This window comes from Anser cygnoides, chromosome 1 (assembly GCF_040182565.1).
Source record: "Anser cygnoides isolate HZ-2024a breed goose chromosome 1, Taihu_goose_T2T_genome, whole genome shotgun sequence".
Taxonomy (NCBI): domain Eukaryota; kingdom Metazoa; phylum Chordata; class Aves; order Anseriformes; family Anatidae; genus Anser; species Anser cygnoides.
In genome coordinates this window covers 129,254,400-129,273,893 of record NC_089873.1, presented here as the reverse complement: position 1 = coordinate 129,273,893, position 19,494 = coordinate 129,254,400, and the positions used below count along the sequence as shown (strand labels likewise).

General features: G+C 39.1%; 1 protein-coding gene across 14 annotated transcripts in view; it reads left to right on the top strand.

Annotated features, from left to right (window-relative positions):
- CDKL5 (cyclin dependent kinase like 5) overlaps positions 1-19,494 on the top strand; it is a 135,784-nt gene that overhangs the window by 50,928 nt on the left and 65,362 nt on the right. Inside the window, exon 1 of one of the 14 annotated variants that reach the window (XM_066981258.1) lies at positions 5,388-6,082. The exons of the other annotated variants lie outside the window; for them this stretch is intronic. The gene's annotated coding sequence lies outside the window, so the exon portion shown is untranslated. Of the gene's footprint in view, positions 1-5,387; positions 6,083-19,494 lie in introns of those variants that run through there. 14 annotated transcript variants of the gene reach the window in all.

Sequence of the window (19,494 nt, the reverse complement as noted above, 5' to 3'; positions counted from 1 at the left end):
AGTATTGATTCTAGTTTCTGCTTTAGCTCCCATCTGCAGAATGTGCATAATGGTTTGTTTTATCGGTGTTCACTTGAATTTTCACCCAGAAGCAGTTCTGCGAGAAATGTGGTCGTTTTGTCTTCAGAGCCACGACTTCATTACTGTCCAGTAAATAAGGAATAGACTGCATCTTAAGAAACAATCACAAAACACCTAGATCCCTAGAATTGATCGCTCTAAATAAGGCAGGAGAAAAACACTGAAAACATGCCTAGGGGAGTTTGCCTTCCCCAGACCAATGTGCTCTGGGGACAACGCAGGAGGTTAGCTGGGTATGCAGGAAGGGATGTGGTAACGTGAATTCTCTAAAAGCCTGCTAGAGTTTTATCGAGTCTCCCAGCCTTGTTCATTCTCTTGCTATCTACTGTGTGTTACCAGAATCTTTGCAGCCTGAGGGGATGCAGTTTAATGATTTAGAAATGTAATGCCAGCTCTTCTTGCATGTACAACATCTCCTGCCTGATACGATGTTTTTCTGGTCTTTCATTTTAGAAGCGTATCTGGTTTTGGTTGTTATTGTATTTGAGATATTTTTATACCTTCTTCTTTAAGGTAAACATCATTGAATTCCCTTATTAAAAACAAGTGAAAAGAAACTTTAGTTTATAGAATCACTTGGCTACTTCAGTGCATCAAAGAATAATGATGAATAACCTTTTTAGTAGGTTTAATACATACGGGCATTTTCATCTTTACCTGATCTTTAATTTTGTCCTGTTTGAGCCCTCACTAATACTGTCATTGTCTTCAGACAAATTGTGTGTCTCTCAGAATATCTGAAAAATATTTACATAGCTTTTTAAGAAAACTGCAGCCTAGTCATCCAAAAATATAATGGATATGTTTACGTGACATAATCACTAAATTTCACTTGAGTACATCAGCTTTCTCCATGTCTTTTATCACTATGAACAGCAGGGTCACAGTTTCCTTGGTTTTCCCTTTGCTTTACCTATTAAAACCCTTTACTGTGCAATCTGCATTTACAGATTTTCAACTGGTCTGAGCTTTCGCTTTTGAAATAAAACCCAGGCATGCTGCAGGAAAGTTTCTTTGTTCCTCCAGGTAACTCATCTCTGCTTCCACGTTGTGTGCACTACTTCTTAGTGTTGGAGCTCAGCCAGGAATTCCCTGTGTACCAGTGCTGGCCAACTCGAGACAATTTTCCTAGCGTTTTGCATGTTGGAGTGGGCTTTTCCTGTGCTTTGAGGAAGTCTTCCTTGAAGAACAGCCAGCTCTCCTAGACTCCTTTACTGTTTAAGGCTGTCTCTAAGCAGATCCTTGAATAAGGATAAATCTTTTTCATCTTGAATCTTGAATAAGGGTAAAACCTTTTGAAGGTCCAAGGTTGTAATTCTACCGTTTTTCTTGTTCAGTTCTTCCAGCATCTTGAATTCCCCTATATCATGGCATTTGACATCAGGGATGCTGTTGTAATCCCAGTGAGAAGGGCACTCATGCTCTGTATGGTATCATTTAAAATGTTATTTATTAAAGCTAACTCTGCAAAGAAAGTGAGAATAATACAGGTAATCTTACATGCCATTAGATACTGGGAACCTGGAGTTGTGCAGCATCGAAGGGGCCTCCGATCGGTCTGCAGCACACTGTGCAGACTGGGCCCATAGAAGGGGTTATGCCATTGTCATAACTTGAGCTACCACAGGACTTTCTTACAAGAAAACAACTCTATTAATAATTTGTGCCGTCAAACAGAATGGATGTTTGTGTGAGAGCTTCTTGCTGTGCTTCTAGATAAAGGCAAGGGCATGCAAGTGTCATAATCACAAGTACAGAGTCAGAGCTGCCTGCAGGCACCTTTTGTACGAGGAGCTGGCTGAGTTTATCCTGTGGCCAAGGGATTTATGCAGAACACCACAGACCTGGAGGCCAAGCTGTACCTGCAGCATAGCTCAGCACAGGCCTTCAGGTCTGTATTGTTTTGCGTAAATCTTGTTAGCTGTGATACGGATCGCTAACTCCTTGATGTACAGTGGTCTTCTCTTCAGGATGGCTGCACGTTGTCACTGCCTGTGAGGCTGTGTACCTCAGAAACTTTCATGTTTCTGTTGGTTCGTTGATGAGTTGTCAAGAAACTGCTTTCTGCATCTTCCAATAATCTACTTACAGCCATCCTGTATTGCCCTTTCAGCAGATGTTGGAGTGCTCAAAGCCCCCCGTTAAAACTAGAATTTCTTGTAAGGCTTCTCTTTAAAAAGCTTTTACCTATTTTGCTTTCTTGAACAGGTGTTTTGAAGCAGATGTCCACCATAATGCCACTTGTGCTGTTCTGTCCTCTAACCCTCAGGCAAAAACTCTTGGCTTTCGTGTTACACATTTCAAAGCAAATGTCCTTGCCTTCAAGCCTCTCATCTGCAAGAGTCTCCTTGCTTTCTTAGCTTGTCTTCCTGAAATATTCTGTACATCTATTCATGGCACCATGTGGCTATCCCACCACATTATGTGTAACCCTAATGGGTGATCTCACTGGGGTAACAGTTCTAGGATAACAGTGCACAGATGCAGAAATAAGAGTTGACTCCCTGTTCCTCCTGTTTCCCTTGGCACTTGCATTTGTGTGTAGGTACCTGAAGTCTGGTCTGGTCATGTTGCTTTCACAGAGGGAAAGAGAGAGCTTCATGCTTGTAGGAAATTTGGGGTGTCTCTGATATTTATCATAAACATCAAATTCTGAATTTGCAGGTAGGTGTTGGAATCCCTTTTCAAACTCATGTCTGCTGATGTTATTGATGTTCTTACTGTTCTCACTGCCGACCCTTCTTCTCATGTTGGCAAGTTTCCCTGTAGTGACAGAATTAAAAAGTAAGCGTTCATAGAAGTTGCGTTTATCTTCAAAGTGTTGACACTACTGAAAGTCTTGCTTTGGATCTGGCTTGCAAGGCTCCTGTAGCTCTCCAGCATGTGCTAAGCCAAGTACTTGGGCTGAATAATAGTCTTCATTAGGGTTTATTGTCAACATTATTTTTTTGGTATTATCTTTTATACAACTCTTTGTCTTTTAATTTGGTTTACTGTTTTGACAGTATTTCCTGTTTGGATTATTGAGAAATTAAATAATGAGTAAAAGAAAAATCTACGCTCCCCAAATGAGCACAAATTAATGATGTCTGCATTTCTTTTTTCCCCTTAATGTTATAATCCTTTGTGTGAGGGAGGTATTAGGAGGTTTCAGCTACTCAGCTAGAGAAGAAACTAGTATTGTCTGGTATTAGAACCCCAGAAGATTAGCTGTGCTGATTCAAAAGCTTCTGGTTGTTGGTGTCCTCATTTTACTACACTTCTGTAGTACTGTGATAATTCTGAGGGACTGTACCCTTGTTCAGGAATTGTATCTAGCCAGTAGAAGATGGTTAAGTTCACACCACTCAAATGCTTAGCTATGGAAAAGTTGCTTACAAATGAAGAATAAAAAGCAATATATATAGTTCTGGGAAGTAGGTCTTGTCAGGTGAACCAGATTTCTTCATTCAAATTGTGTAGAGTTGAAGGAAGCTACGTACGTGTGTGACAGTTTACTTAGAAGTGAGAACTGCACAAGATTCTAATAAAATTTTCTGTATAGTTCTAGGTTTTTAAGTCTGTGTGGATTTAAGAACTGGCTGATTGACAGTTGTTTTAACGTCTCTTAGTAGGGAGCTAAGGAGAGGCATTTTTTTCCATCTGTTCTTGATAGAGAAGGACAGTAGGTACCATATGGCTATTCAACGTTTTAATGAATAATCTGTAGGTAAATGTGAAATTACTATTGTTAAAAGTTATAGAAAACACACTGAAGTGGTAAGTAATAAAAGATAAACTTGAAAAGCATTTAGCATTGTGTGGCAAGTGACTCCATGCAAAGCATATTTTAAATATTTTTTTCTTATACAATTGAATTTCAAGATTAGGATTTTTCAGTGAAATCTGAATTATGTCAGAAGCATTTTGAAGCAATCAGTTTTACTGTTTCAGAGTAAAGCTGGAAGCTGATTAATACACAGGCTTTTCTTGTTTATTACCCTGATATACCTAAGAATAATCATTTTGGGTTGGATGAGTTTAGCTTAGCTCAGCATCTTAAAAAGTGGCTTTGTTGGAGGTAAACAACAGATACTGAAGGGAAGGATGTAAGAACAGGACATGCATGTTGTGATGATCCCTACGGTATTCACAGCCTCTAATTGCTACAGTGCTACTGGGAAGTAATTATCATCAGAATATTCTAGCACAGATTATGCCAGCAGTGTTTTTTTTTTAAACTTTGTGATGCTTAAAGCCACCCGTCCTCTGTCATCTACTTGTCCATGTATAGTGTTTGAAGTGTTAACTGGTATTTCCATAAAGTATTTTGTCCTTACGCGTTTTTTTTACATGCCATCAATGTACAGTTGGCTATCCTTCACCTAAAAGCAGGTAAAAAGTACTCTGCCAAATCCTACTGATTTATGTGTAAAATGGCAACAGTAACGGTGAAAGAATGTGATATCTTGTTGTTGCCTCTGTTTCATACTCAAAAATTTTGTTCATCTTTGATTTTAATTACAGGTAAAATCAAAGGCAGCATTGCTGATTTTTCCCTGCTGATCAAATGTCATCTGGCTCTGTGGCAAGGTGGTTGTTTTTAATCTTGGTCAAGGGCAAACCTCTGTACAGTGTACCATTTTCTTTCAGTAATGGTAGCGTGCATATGGAGGATTGTTACACTTAATGTTGTTCCTTAGGCTAAAGCACAACTCCCTGGTGCTTTTTGTGCCGAAACTTGTGTGAAATACATACGGTGAAATTATGTCAAGCTTTTGAAGTAAATAGTGTATGCCAGTAGTAGATGTTTGTAATAGAGTTGAGGTCTGTTGTTTTGAGTTTTATGCAAAGAAAATACAGCTATTAGGCAAGCTGTAGTGCTGCAAATCTTATCACTCTGATAACCGCTTGCTTCAACTTCACCATTAGGCAGTGAATAACCTCCAGAATTACTTAGAGTTGTTTTGAAATACTAGGTATGTAGTATTTCTTTTGAAAACTTTCCATGGCATTTGAGTGCAGCAGTGAGAGGTGAATTTGATAAGTGCTAATTCACTTCAGTAACCACTTTTCTGTACCCGTAGATAAATGGTACGTGATAAACTCTAACTTTTTGCTGTGCAGGGTAGATGCTAATGTGGTATTGAAAGTTTCTAAAGCTGTCGTTTTTTCTTTGTTGCATTGTCTATACCTGAACCCAAGCTTTTTCCATAGTCCTTCTCAGTTCCCTGTGGCAGGGCAAAACAATCAAATTAGCATTATATTGTAAATTTTAAATGCTGGTATCAGTGAAAACCTGTTTTGTTTTTTTTTTAATTGCATGGAGAATTCACATATGTACCGTTACTGCTTCAAACATCAGACAGTTGTCAAGAATAGAGGATAAAAATCAAATTGCTGAGATTCCCAGTTTGAAAAGACAGCTGGTTATCTGCCAGGCATGGAAATAAATGCCCTAGTGGCACTAGTGGAAAACAGGTGCCTTAGTGGTACTGCTGTGCATTTGTCAGTGTGTCTGTAGTCATTTCAATGGGACGGTGCTGCGATCACGTCTGCAGTTGTTTTTTTCCCCCCTCCGAGTCTTTTATGACAGGGTACCAGGCAGCTGTGCAAAAGGGCCCTTGTGTGATACTCCATTCCTTTGCCTCCACTGTGGTGCTTGTCATGTTAATGAATGCTGCTCAGATGTTCGGCAGTAGGCAGTATTCAAAATTGGCATTCCCTCTTTTTTTCCTCCCCAAAGCCTAATTTAGAAATGGGAGGTGTGGGAGAAAGATGAGAGCTTTCGGAGAAGAGAAACTAATTCGGTGTGGGAGGAGATATTAAGATTCTTGTTTTCAGGAGTGTTGAATTCAAAGCAGTACAGTGTGAGGGTGGTGTTAGCAGTGCCACAAAGCGGGATGGCTTAAGTGGGACATTGTAACGTTGGGTAATGGCATTCCTGCAGTGCAAAGCTGAGTGTGGAGAGACCTGATGCTGCAGAAGATTTTCCAAACAAGAAGAGGGAGCAGGCGTAAACGTAATAATCTAACACCTTGTCCTTCAGTTACCTGCATTGTTGCAATATGAGTGGCATATAAGCCAAAGTTAAAAATAGCAGGAGCAGTACATCTTGCCTTGGGAAGGATACGTGAAGTGTGTTGCTGCTGGCTCTTGACTTAAGTCAAAGATAAGTAATTTGTTACATTGAGAGGGGGAAGAGATCAGTATTTTTACTCACTCATCCAGCTTCTTTGTCACATTAACTGTTGTAGATTAATCTGACATCTGTGATGCTTTTTCTTTTATTTCTTAGAGGAACGGCATGTCTTTCTGATGGACTTGTACATAATGGGCTGCAGGAATTCCTGCTATGGGTACTGTTTTTTTAAAATGAAAGAGTACCGCTTATTATCGCAGATAACACTTTTCCTTGGAAGATTGCCAGTGAATAGACAATCTCCTTAGTAGTAGCTGCATACTTCCATCTGCAAATGGGTTACATATCATCACACCTGGATTAATACAGGAATCATATTCAGACCTGCAGCAGCGTGTTGTGTGGCTGCCCCTAATGGTTTTAATTGCAAACAGCTTGTAGTTCTGTATCTCATTCTAATGCACTTGTCAGTGAAAACTTAAGTATGTGTCATGAACATACAAAGCAAAACTATCCATGCAAATTTTTCAGCTTTTTGCAAGAAAGAATATATTACACTGGAAAAATTAAGGTTATGAACCTGACTGCAGTATTTCTTAAAAGCTGTATAAGAAGAAATGAGGATTTAAGGACTTAAGACCTGATGTAGGGACTTGGATCATTAGGGAACTGGTGATGCAGGCTAGGTAATTTATAGATAATGAAAATTAATGTATAGGAGAAGCAGCAACATATGGCTAATTACAGAACTACATCTGTAGTATGAAGTTGCTTGAATATTGGATTACAGTTTAGTCTTGTCATCAAATTGCAAAGTACTGTGTAGCATAAATGATGCAAAGAAGCCAAATTCTTAAATTTTAGGTTAGAAGCCGAATTCTTAAATTTTAGGTTAGTTGTCTAGTTGTTTTTTGAAGTATTCTTATGGACTTCTTAAACTTCTGTAGGACATATGAGCAGCTCTAAGAAAGCTGGGTTAATCACTGATCTCTAGACCATCTGTATTTAAATAAAGGCCAATAAAAGCACAATTCAGTTTTTGAGAAGTTCAGTATTAAATGTACTACGGTGAAGGTGGATGGATCTGGATCATCTGGCTGGTTTTCAAAATTATTTGTAGAAACGAAGTTGACCTAAAACATTACCACACAAGATAAGTGTCTTGGATGTACCAATTATATTAACTTATTTCCTTAATTGTTTTTGTGAATTTAAAGCCTTTTTTTTTTTTTGGACTAGGAGTCCTGGAAAAGGAACATTCGACAGTGAAGGTAGAACATTGACAGAAATAGCAGAAGCTTGCCCAGTATTTCACTTTAGAAGCTATAGGCTTTTCTAGGCACAATTATTTTTCATCAGAAAGGATTGCAGTACGTTTTTAAATAGTAAATTGTCCTTCTGAATGTCCTGGTTAAAGTTATTTTACATAATTACTCTGTTTTCTGTAACTCCTAATTGGTGGAATGCCCTTTAAAAAATATAGGAAACTGTTCTTTTTTGGCTAGAAATTGTTGGTTTTATTTTTGACTAGAAATACTCCTTTTAAGGTATAGCAGTATTTATTTCTCACTCAAAAACCGGATAAAAATAAATGGGGAAAAAAGGATAGTATTTTCGGTTTATAACATTACAACTGTTTCAAATGTTTATGTGTAGGTAAAAATACCTGCAAAAGAACTTAATAATTGCACTTAACCCTGTATGATGTTAGATCTCAGCTAAAGGCTTAAGCGATTAGACAAGCCTGGCATCGGAGCATGATGATGAAGGCATTTTGGATACAGTGGGTGGCCAGTCTGTGCTCTAGAGCAGAGGCCATGCTGTTGAGACTGCAGAGTGCTCAGTGTTTCTGTCTGGAAGGACTTAGCAGGTTTCCTTCAGCTCACAGCAGTTGTTACAAGTTTGTACAGAACTGCAAGCATTCTTTACGCTACTTGCCCGTACAGATAGCAGAAAGTAATATGTATACTATAAGAATACAACTCTCTAGAACACATTCTTTTGATTTGTTGTGTTTAGCTGCACCTGGGCAATAAAGCGCAATTCATCTGCTCCTTACTTTTGATAAAGAAATCCAATTTTATGTTAGCATTCCTTATTCTAAAGGGTATATAATTAAGCTTCTTTTAGTTTAATTGCGGGGGGGGGACACAACATATGACAACTTCGGATTTACAAAGTCTCTGTATTTTTATTATATTATCCCTGAATTACTTTTAGCTTGTGTTGCTAGGTGAGACCATTCTTCACATAAGTTCATTTGAAATCCTACCACCCTACAACGTAATGGCTTAACTTTGCCCTTTATGAAAAATCAGCCACTTTTTGGAATGCTATGTCCAGGTTTCAAGATGCACAGCAAAGTGAGGTATTGTTTTTGAGTAGCTCAGGTAACTTTTTACTGGAAGCAGATACCAACACTGCTCTTTGTTTTAAACTTGTTTGTACCTTAAAAACTGATAAATCGTCTTCCGTTTTGTCCTCAGTGTGAATATTAATTTGTGTAAAGTACTGCAGCATACAGACATTAGTGTAACAAAACTAAGTGCGTATTTGACAGAAGAGGAAGGCAGTGGGAATAATTGTTCCCACTGCCACTTGTTCTTTCATGGATGTCATTCACTCCTACCCCCATTATACAAGTAGAGAGGTGTGTTCCCAAGGGATTTGGGCAGTATCTCTGGTGTGCAGTATGGAGGGTGAGGGTTGCTAGCAGTCAAGTCACCGCTGCATCCCTGGAGTTCCTCTTGATGGTGATGACCAGCTAGTTCTTACATCTTTTGTACGTGTTGTACTTGGAAGTTGCTCCTTGTTATGGACTGGTCCTGAGCCTCACTCTTGCTTGTTTTGGCTGCCATAAATATTTAGCCAGTTAACCTGTTTTTCTTGTTTGGAGTGCATTTGAAATACATGTCTGTAACATTTCCCTTTCAGTCCAAGGAGAAAAGGGCAAGTTTATGCTGTAAGCTGCAACCTAGTCGCCATCCTCCTGTTGTTGCCTGCAGGGTCTGCTTGCAATCAGCTGTGCTGCAGCCTTCTGGGCTTGGCATAATGCTTTCCTCAATTTTACGGTTGGAGCACCATCCCGGGGACAGTTTTCCTCAGCAATAAAAAATTAGTTTGTGGAATTTCTTGTGCATGCTGCTCTCTGCACATGTTCGTGCTCTCACAATGCCACCGCCAACATCCTATTCATACCTATTCTGATCTGCTGCATGTCTGCAGCAGAAACAAGGTGCATGAATGTTTGTTCTCTGAAAAGTTTTGTTCTGTTTCCAGTTCTCAGCATAGCCTTGTGTTGCGTTATTGAACAACTAAGTATCAGTTGATCATAGCAGGAGTTGGACTCTGTTCATTGTGGGTCCCTTCCAACTGGGGATATTCTATGATCATAAAATGCTTTGAGAGAGAAAGCTTTGTTTTAGTGCTGTCTTATCTAGTAATTTTCCAGTCCACAGATGGTCTTTATAACATTAAAACACATTATAAAGCATATTATTTCATACATACCTAATAACAGAACGTTGTCGCCAATTCCAGTGTACTGAAAATTCATTGTAAAGGTGTTTTCTTAAACTTTGGTAGCACAAAGTTACTGTCATAATTTTCCCTTTGTAAAGAGACTTTTTTTTTTGATTGCAAGGTTTTCAAGTATAACAGGAGTAGGTGTCATAATTGTAATCACGTGCAGAGATGTAGAAAGATGAAATTCTATAGGATCAAAAAAGAACTTGGTTGACTGGTTATACGCCTACCTCCTTTTCTGACAGTATACATCTTGACCAGGAGGCAAGCTATCTTCTTGAAATCAATTAACATTTCCAACAGAGATGGAGTAGTGCCATGTTTATGCACAGAAATATGTTGCAGGCAATGCCATCTGTGGAGTAAAACTGACTAGCTACTTCTACAGGATCAAATTTCCTGTGACTGTTTGTGTTAAAAATTCATCTGGGTGTCGTGTACCTTTTTTTTTTTTTTTTTTTTTTCCCCTCAAGGCATCAGCTAGCTAAGAATGATGTTAAGAAATGTATACAAGATAGTATCTGGTGGAATTGCAGCCTGGGTTCTGAACCTGCTCTAACTCTGTAAGTCTTCCATGCTTCCAATGCTATGTCGCTGTAGCGAGGAGGAATCCAAACTAAGTAGGGAGCTAAGAAGAATCAGCAGGAACTTCACCAGTGACTTTTAGGAAGGCTTAAGGGAGGCCAAACAAAATCTATTCCACAAACGCTAGCGGACTTAAAAATAAATAATAATAATAATAATAAAAAAAATCTTGGGCATATTTCTGTTCAGAAATTCTGGGATGTAGCCCCTTCCTCCTCCATATTCTTCATCCAGGTTCCTCAGATGACCAGATCTCCCAGGTGAATTCAGTATCAGAGAAGCAAATCAAGGGAGACCAGCCTGTCTATAGTATTTCTTACATTCTGTTCATCACAGATGTCAGTGAAATCGACAGTTTTTCCATTTATATTGCTTGAAGATTCTTTTGTTGCTTAACCAACATCCCTTTGATTGCACATGTACAGAGCCATACACAAGTGTGTATGTAAGCACACTTGCACATTTTTTAGTTAATGAGCTACGTCAAGAGGTTTCTTCTGCTCTGTTTTGGAAACCAATGCTAGCCCATTCCTTCTGATGCCTCAGCAGAATTTTACATGCACTAGTTAGCACACAGTTATGCTGATCCTTCTTTATTCTCATGAGGATGAGCAAAGGTGGATGCTTGTGCCTCAGTATGAAGTACAAATGACAATGATTCTGTTTTATTGAAGTTTTCAGCAAGAGCATACAAGTGTCAACTCAAAATACGAAGGAAATACTTCACAACTGAAGTTTTCTGATTATATTTTCTCAAATATAGCTCGTGTCTACATCCTAAGGTCATGTTTCAGGAAAGTGCTGAAAAATTACCCTCACTGCCAGAGCATCATGTGCTTTTTCCCTAAACATGTTTGTTTGAAGGAAGGCATTTTTTTAGTAGTTCTGAGCTAGAAGAAAAAGTGAAAATGAGGTACGTGTATAATTTTGAATTATTTAAATTCTTTGATAGCTCTGTTTCTACAGTAAACAATAAGATCCAGAATTTTTCAATGAGAGAGAATGCCTTCTTCTGAGATTGTCTGACTGGGATATGATCTTGCATATAATAAATCTGTAAAGGCAAATGTAGAGGAATAATTAGGTCCATGGATCTTTTGTGGTTGGATTTTTTTTTTCCCCTCTTGATTTTTGGTATAGGGTAGGTTATCAGTTAACAAGTTTGCAAGAGCTTTTTCTTTTTTGAGGAGATGGCAATAGCTGTCTATTCACACCATACTACCTGAATGAAATCTATGGGAGGAGGCTTTTTTGGTTTTGATGATTTTAATTGGTTCTAAAGTAATTAATTGATTTGCTTGATAACATTCTTACATAATACTTATACCCAGAGCTTTGGATATTTAATCTTATAATGTAGTGTAGTTTTAAAAAATAGAAACTAAAAATTAGACATCTGGAATTGTGTTGTGATGAAACCAAGTCAGAGGTAATACAAGCATGAACACTAGTCAAGAAACTACTGTTAGAGACGTTGTTCATGCTCTACATCAGCAGAATGATTGCTGCTACATCAGTTTACAAAGGACAGAAGGCAACCTTTATCTGAAGAAGCTTTGTCATATATATCTACAACTAGTTTAGCCTAATGCAGTGCAGCTTCAAGCTTATTTGTACAGCTTTAGTTAGCTTTTGTTTTTTTAATAATTTTAAATGTTCTGTTTCTCCCTAATCAAATATGAAGTAACAGTACTGTTTTTAAATGTTAACAAGTAATTTTACAAAGTGAAAGGTTTGAATTCCATGGGGAGTGAAAGTTTCCAAAGTTTCTCCAAGTGTTACTTGTTCTTCCATGTCCATTTAGATCAATCTTACAGTGCCTTGGTATTCAGAGAAATACAGCTCTAGGACATCAATATGTAACATACATTGAGTCCATTTTTTTTTTTATGACAACCTTTCACATAAATCTTTGAAGTCTTATTCAAGGATCTTAACCTGTAACATCCTCCTGGAATCTTAATGTAAGAAAAGTAGTTACTTCCAATGGGGCTGCCTTTGCCTGTTATTTAAAGCTTTATTGATCTCAGGTAATACCTTCTATTACACTGGGAAAAGGAAATAGAAAGCTTCTAGAGGAGATATTTATAGCTTTATGCATATGCTCATTGGAGAACGTGTGCTGTATTGTCCAATATGCAAGTTAAAGATGATGGGTGAGTTTCAGAAATTCTGGTCTTGCTGCTAGCTGTGCCAGATTGCCTTGTGGGATGTGAGAATTGATGCTGTACGGTTGCATTGGCAATGGAGATGTTCTTACTTCAGTAGCACAGTTGGGAATACTTTATTTGTATTTCTAGCTTGTGTATCGTAAATACAATCCAGTGGTCTGTGGTGTGTAGCAGTGAAACCCAAAGACTCCTGATACAGAGGAGGTAATATATGAGGTTAATCACTTTATTTCTAAATCTACTGTAAAAATACATGTGTTTGAACATGTGTGGAAAAAATAAAGCATCCAGAGACAGAAGGGTTGCAAAGTCAAGTAGCTTGTGTGGAATTAATCTCACCCACTGTTTCAGTGCGTAGGTCTTACATAAACGAGGGAGATCAGTTATGTAAATTGAGACTCCAACCCCCAAAAAGCAATTCATACCATCTGGGTAAAACTGGAAACCTTTTGGCCGAATCTTCTCTCCTTCCCCTGCTCTTTCACTAGCTGTGGGGAAAGCCTTGATAGCACATACTGGGTACATAACTCTTAGCAAGATAGACTGTACTTCGGAAATGTTTGAGGTTTGCTGTAGATGTATTGGGTCTTTTTAAACACAGAGCATACTTGTTCTCCGTTTAAATTTAGCTTTGGAGATTGCATTTTCTATTTTGGACCTGAAGAAGGGCTTCAGTTTCTTTTGCGTGTATACCAGTAGTTCTAATAAAAGAACGTTACCTTTTCCCCTCAAATACTGCCTTGCTTATGTATGCTGTGATAAACTTACTTTTTAGCACATAATTTTCCAGACTTCTCAAATACAAAATTCATCATAGAACACCATATGGATACCCACGCAATTGTCACACAGCTGTCAGCTTCTAGTATTTGATATGGTGTAGCTGGTAGCCTGTTGCCTTCATCCTCTGCACATACCAGGACTCTGTGGAATGAGACTCATCTGTGGTTTCAGTGGGTTTGTAGCTATTTCTGAATTCTCACCATTCCTTTGCTTTCAGTAAAGGTGGATTCCAGTAAAATTGTAGATGTTCACAGATTTATTATCTTATTTGTATACTAATTTCTGAGTCCCATTTCCTTTTCTCAGTTCTGTCTTCTAATCTGTTTTCAGTCTGCATTTTTCTGCCTGCTCTTCCTAGACTATTTAATTGCTGTATTCCCTGGCTGTCACATCTTCATTCTGCATTTTCTTTTACCCTCCTCTCTCCACCTGTTATTTCCACATTTGGGGATGTTGTGGTTTAACCACAGCAGGCAGCTAAGCAGTGAGCCATTTGTTCACTTACCCCTAGTGGGGAGAGAATAGGAAAAAAGGTAAAACTCATGGGATGAGAAAGACAGTTTAATAGGACAGAAAAAGAGGGGAAAACATATATACAAAACAAGTGGTGCACAATGCAATTGCTCACCACCTGCCAACAGATGCCCAGTCTGTCCCTGAGCAGCAGCCTGGCCAACCCCCCCAGTTTTATCGCTGAGCAAGCATGACACCATATGGTTTGGGATATCCCTTCAGTCGTTGGGGTCAGCTGTCCTGGATGTGTCCCCTCCCAGCTCCTGGTGCACCCCCAGCCTCCTTGCTGGCAGGGCAGCACAAGAAGCTGAAAAGTCCTTGCCTTACAGTAAGCTCTGCTCTGCAACAGCTAAAACATCAGTCTGTTATCAGCATTATTCTCATCCTAAATCCAAAGCACAGCACCATACCAGCCGCTACTAAGAAGACAATTATCTCAGCTGAAACCAAGACAGACATAATAAAGATGGTGAGACCTTCCCCTTTTGCCAAGAGTTATTCTTTTGTCATATTTGGGCAACCTTTCACAGTGAACATAAGTCTGCATGATACCTTTTTGCCTGGCTCAAAAGTGTACGTGTGTAATTGTGTGCGACATCTAAGAGATGTGTGTTAGATAGTCTTACTGGTAGGGGCTAAGTTTTGTAAGAACAGATTTTAAACAAACAAAACAAAAACTTTTTAAATGTTCCTGGAGCTAGTGTGGTGTTTAAACTTTTCGTTTTTGAGATTAAAAAAAAAGAAAAATATAGAGATAAGTCCTTGGACTCTGCAGAAACAGCCTGAAGTGAATCCACAAACTTCTTTTCTCAATTAAGCTCCAAAATTGGAATCTTAGATGTGCTGCACAGAGGTTGAAATGCTATTTTTATGAAGAAGTCTGAGTAACTGCCGTTTTTTCCTCATATATTTAGTAGTGACAGAAGTCTTCCTTGGATGCAGATTCCTTTATTTCCTCATGTACATTTAAATTACCATACACCTTGTTCAGAGGCAGCTCTGCAGTTCCTCCAGCCTCTGCAACAGTGATCAGTAAAACCAGAACACGTTTGAGGTATGAATCTTGCCTGCTGTCCTTTTTTAAGAAATTTGGATTGAATTTGAATCCTAGATACTGTTCTATAAAGAAGAGACTCTCTCAAAGGAATGCAGTTTTAAATGCTTGGCAGAGCAAAATGGCAATATTGTTAAGAGACAAGAATTTCTCCCTTATTGGCCAAAGAATGTGCAGTCTGGCTGACTGGAGAAGAAAAGCCTTTCTTTCTGTACAAACTTGACTGTAGACACTTAGAAAAAATGAAGATGTCCGTTTAAACTGATTTCAATATGTAGACAGGAAATTTAAAAAAAATAAAATTAGCTAAATTAAAAGGGAAGTAGGAAAGAGCATTGATTTAGGGTTTATGTGTAACATCCATTAGGCTCAAAGAGAGTCAGAAGTGAGGAGGAATGATCAATGAAATATCAGGAAAAATAATCCTACTTTATTAAAATAATTTAATATTAAAACTAATTAAAAAATCAGGACAAGAGTATAGTACCAATTTGCACCTATAGAACTTTCTCTGCTATAAGACTGCCCTAGAACTTGGCTTTGATAAGAGCATAGTGTTGTCAGCAAATGTCTCATGATTTGTTGGGGCAGGAAAAGAGAGCAAAAAGATAGCTTTTTCTAAATGCCACAGTGTTCTTAGGGGAAAAAAAACACACACACACACTATAGTTGTATAGAGAAAGAAGTAGTCAAAGAACTGAGGCTAGAAATATAGGTGGCATTTCTCGCTCAAATTTATCATCCCTTTCCTAGGGAACAACACAAGATACTGTTACTGAAGATCTGAAAAGTGAAAGGAATATTTGTGAGCCTTGTTGATATTTGGAGGGAAAAGAAGATACTGTGGAGGTATATTTTAAAAAAAAAAAAAAAAAAAAAAAAAACACCAACGAATGAACAAAAAAACCCACCTCTGTGCCTGTATGGAGGTCTTTTCTGGATGTGGATGACAATGTGGTTGAGCACTTGTGAGTGAGAATTAGAGGAGAGACCAGATAGTGTGACATTATATTGGGACTTTGGTATAGACCACTTGATGGGTGCAAAGAAGTTGGCAAAGCCTTTTTTAAGCAGCTTGAGGTAGTTTCTGAATCACAGACCCTGGTTTTCATGGGGGAAACTTCTAACTTCCCTGGCATCTGCTGGGAGGACAACATGGTGGGATATAAGTGGTCCCAGAAAGTTTTGGAGGGTGTTTGATGATGCCTTGATGTAGGTGCTGGAATGAGCCAGCCAGGGTATTATAATTGTCTGTAATGGCCATGAAATAGTGGAGTTCAACTTCATGAGTGAAGCGAGGCAGAAAGTAACAGAGTACACACCTTGAACAGAGTATGCAAGAAACTGGTAGGTGGGGAGCTTGTGGAAGGCAGCTTAAAAGGCCAGGGAAAGCTGGCATTCCTTTGACAACATCCTCTGAGCCTAAGAACAGTCCATCCTGGTGCTTAGGAAAATAGGTAGACTGATCAGAAGGCTGACTTGGCTAAGCAGGGAGTTCATGATGGAGCTCCAGTAGAGGGGAAAAAAAAAAACAGTATACAGGAGGTGGAACCAAGGATAGGCTGAAAAGGAGGAATTTAGCAACATTGATTGGTGCATCTGGGTGGTGTCAGGAAAGCCAGAGCTCAGCTGAAGCTGAAATCTGCAAGGGCAGCAAGAAGAACATCTGTTGCTATGTTGGCAGAGCAAGGAAAGTGTGGCCCCGTTACTAGTGGGGCTGGCAATTCAGTGACAGCAGACCCAGGTAAGTCTGAGGTGCTTGGTGCCAACTTTGCCTCTATGCTTAGTAAAAGGGTTGAGGAAGGAGATGAATTATCAGCAGTGGGTGAGGACTGAGTCAGGAATTACTTGAGATAAACCGTACAGTTTGGTGGGACCAGATGGGCAGCATCCAAAGGTGCTGAGTCCTTGCAGGCCATCTCTTGATTCTTTGAAAGGCTGTGCAGATTGAGAGAGGTGTCTGATGAAAGAAGAAACTTTAATTTAATCATTTTAACAGTATTCCAACTGATTTTACCCATGACTGGAAATTCCGAATGCAATTTCCATGCATTTCACAGCGTGGTTTAACCCAGCAGGCAGGTAAACATCACCGAGCAGTCTGCTCCCTCCCTCCCCAGTAGGATGAGGGGAGGGAATTGAAAAATGTAAAATGTGAGAACTCGTGGGTTGTGATAAAGACAGTTTAATGGGAAAGAAAGAAGGGGGGGAAGAAAAAAGTGGTGCCAACACAATTACTCACCACCAGCCAAATGATGCCCAGCCAGTCACCAAGTAATTGCAGCTCACCCCTAGCCAACTCCTCCCATTTCTATAGCTGAGCATGGCACCCTATGGTATGGGACATCCCTGTGGCCAGTTTGGGTCAGCTGTCCTGGCTGTGTCCCCTCCCAGCTTCTTTTGCATCCCAGCCTGCTTGCTTGCAAGGCAGTGAGAAGCTGAAACATCCTTGGCTTAGTGTAAGCACTGCTCTGCAGCAGCTAAAACATTGGTGTGTTATCACCACTACATGCATTACAAATCCAAAACATAGCACCATACCAGCTACTTAGAGAAAAGCTGGCTACCAGCCACAACCGGGACACCTGTGCATACTTAAGATGAATATGGGACTTCATTTTCTTTTTGTATGCTCCCACAGGTAGTAGATGTGGAAACTTGACATGATTAAGATAGAAATTCGGGTATGCGTGTGTGCACCAGTACAAGTGTCTAACTCCCGCTGTAGCGAATGGATATCTCATCAAGGAATAGAGAGTTCAATTTGTGCTACTAAGGGAGATGAAAGGTATACCTAGATACCTAGGAAATCTTAAATGCTGATGTTTAGGGTTACAGGATCTTGTCTGGAGTGACTCTTCAGCTCTGCTGATTCTAGTAGAAGTTTGAACACCTAGCTCGCATGCACATATCTGAATTCAGATGTCTTAATCTGAAACTGGATTCTGCCTGAACAGTTTCAGCCTAAGAAACCTGCTTGACAAGTCTGTCTTGGTTCACAGTAGGTGTATTTTTTACAGGTTAAAAGAAAAATGCTTGTCCAACTGTTGATAAGAATAGCCTTAATGTCTGGCCAAATACTTAAAATGTGAAAGTGCCAGATAAAAAATGTTTGGCAGAAGAAAATAGGCTGTATCACTTGCACAAGTAAAGATCTCAGAATTAAAGCTTGAACTGTGCTAAGTAAACTTCAGAAGTTTAGCCAATCACACTGTTTTGATGCTCAAAGTTGAAAAAATAAAACTAAAGAGTCAGATAAGACTTCGATATTGACGTTTGTTTCAAAAAACTTTCCAATAAGTTTACCTACTCTTGAGTTATCAGGTGCTCAAGAAAGGTTAGGCACAGTACTAGAAACAAAGAATTAAGAAAATAGTGTAATTAAATCCATCCTGCTGGTCTCTGCATTTATGGCAGCAGCAGTATCTAAAGAAAGCCATAAAGAGAGTACAGCTTGTTTTCCTGTTGTTTTTTTTCCCCCTACTTCATTATCACTTGTATTCCAAGTATTAAGATAACGTTATAAAAAGTAATTAAATACACTTGTAGTTACCCAACACAGTATTATGCTATTTATAAATAGCTTTATTTTTATTACCCATTTTTTTCACAATTTCCAGACTTCTCAGGAAAAAAAATCAAGTAGAACTGGAAGAAGATTGGGATTTGAAACTTAAATGACTACTGATTTTTTTCAGTATCGGAGAAACTTTACAGCTACTTACTGAATTTGGGTTCTGTTTTACATCTATGGTTGGGATTAAACAATGCTGTCAAATTGTAAAATGATAGGCATTAGTGCTTCTGTAGTGCTACAGTAGGACAAAATGAAGCCCAGATTATTTTGAAACAAAAACTGCTGCAATAATACTGGTTTACCATGAAAAGAAAAAAATAGCTGCATTTATAGTATTTAAAAGCTGCTTTTTTCTTCCAGATCCTTTTCATTATACTGTTGTACAGATTCTTTGGGAATACATACTTATTTTCTTGCTTGGAGAAATGTGAATAAATATGAAAACCATTTGGAAGAATAAAAGTTTCAGTGCTAACCACTATCATCAGCATAGTAGTTAGCAGAAAACACTTCAATGTTCTTTTCAGGGTAATAGTTGAGGGCTGTGGGACTGCTTAAATTTTAACATGATAACCTCGGGTTCAAGAAATTGTTAATTCCCACTGGTTATGAAAACCCAGCATTCAGCATAATGCAGAACAAGAGCAGGGAGAATTTGCACAGGGCTGGCATCAGTTGAGAGACCGCTCGGCCCCCCAGGCTTCCCTTGGAGTCTGGGGAAGGGGGGTCCGTCGTTTCTGCACCATGTCTTTAGTCCTGCTCTCTGTGCACCTCTCCTGATCTTAGATGAAAGCTGGAGGGGCTAGGCTGCAAGGCTGAGATTAGTCTTCGTAACTTGGTGGGAAGCAGAGGGGGGAAGAAAGCATGAATTGGTAGCTTTCAAGTTGTTGAAGAATATCAAATGCGTATGTTGTAACGCGCCCGTCTCAGGATTCAGGTGTGCCTCCTACTAAGTGCTCAAAGCAGAGTCAGCTACAGCAGGCTGCTCGTGATCCCACCGGGGTGGATTCCGAGGATATTTGGAGTATATCAAGGATATTTGAAATGTCTCTAGGGATGGGGATGTTGGGGATGGATGAAGGTG